The sequence below is a fragment of the Bubalus bubalis genome, chromosome 1 (genome assembly GCF_019923935.1).
Source record: "Bubalus bubalis isolate 160015118507 breed Murrah chromosome 1, NDDB_SH_1, whole genome shotgun sequence".
Classification (NCBI taxonomy): domain Eukaryota; kingdom Metazoa; phylum Chordata; class Mammalia; order Artiodactyla; family Bovidae; genus Bubalus; species Bubalus bubalis.
Genome location: NC_059157.1, coordinates 30,883,840 through 30,885,422, shown reverse-complemented (window position 1 = coordinate 30,885,422; position 1,583 = coordinate 30,883,840).

The following is a 1,583-nucleotide window of genomic DNA, read 5'->3' as shown; positions in this document are numbered from 1 at the left end:
GAAATCCTTTAAAACATTCCTCCCTACCATTACAAGAATCCTGTTTAAACTGAAAGCCTCATCCTTAAGACAATCTGGTGATGTTAAGGTTTCTACTAGAAGTGAATAATGTGCCAGCTGTTGGCACATCCTCTCACCAACACAGACCCCTGGAGCCATTGCTTCCGGATTCAATGTCCCATTCACCCTTTTAAGGATGCTCTGTAGAAGTGAGTGCTGTACCCAAGGCTGCCCCTGGGTGGACCTGAGACACAGGTGAATGAGCCTCGTCCTGGTCTCTGCTCATCAGTTCTTTCCTACAGCCTTGTCTCTCGGATACAGGAGGATAGCCAACAACTATCTAGAAAAGTCCTCTTTTCCAAAGGGGTTCATGTTATGAAAGAACCTACGAGAGGAGAATCCTAGGGGGCACAACCTTCCACCTAATCTCACAAGAGTCTGTCTATGTGTCTTTCTGTCCCGTCAGTCTGTAACGAACTTCTGGAGGGGAAGGGCTGTTTCTTAAGTCATTGATGTTTTTCCTGTGCAGACACAAACCTCGATGTTTATGAAGGAATGAATGGATACACTGGCGAACAAAGGAAGGCGTGCATGAGTGTGGCTGACGGAATGTAGGTACTGACGGTAAGATGACCTGCGACAAAGACTCAGATCCATGAGAGCCACCTGGAACTCATTTCATTCTGCTTTTAAAGTGTGGCTAACTAGATGAAGAGACTGTGGAATAAAGGTGCATTCTTCCAAGAAGCCTCTAAGAAAAACCATGTGGCTCTGATTCTGATATCTATGTGGAGGCAGGGGGTGGCATTCTTGTCAATGTTCCTAGCGAGGCGTGATTATCAAGAACTTTTAAAACCGAAACAATGATATTTGCAATATATTTGGGATAGCACATATTTATGTAGTTGAACACCAACCTAAGTAAAATTAGAATTAGGTTTATAATACGAATCTCTCCTGAACCCTTGTACCACATGACCACTGCATTGTACATGGCTGGAGAGATTCCAACACACACATATGTATTCACACATACAAACGATAGCATAGCAGTATCATACAAGTAGTGTGAGGAATGGGAAAGCCATTCATAGGTGGGGAACAGATAAACATTTGAAATGTCTGGCCTATGTGTTATGCCTCACTGATATTAATGTTTTTTTGTTAAAAACAAATACATATTTATTATAGGAAATCTGAAAATTACAAGAAAGCAGAAAAGAAGCAAACAAGAATTATGCATCGTCATATCTCCCAAGATGATCACAAGTATTGTACAGTATGTATTTCTTGTTAACATTTTTACATATTTTTAAACAAAATTGGGGCCACCTAGTCCAAACTATTTTGCAACCTGCTTTTCCCCCATAATTTTCATGAACATTTCTCATGACTTTAAATATTCTTCTGTCATGTTCCTCTAAATGGTTGCACAACAAGTCTTTCCTTGAATCATTTTCCTTCTGTTTCTCACTGTTGAACTTTTCTTTAGATGTTTTCCTGATGCTGGAATTTTTAGGCTGCAGCGAACATCCTTAAAGAAATCTGAATGTTTCCTGAAATTAGAACTCCTGAGTCAAAAT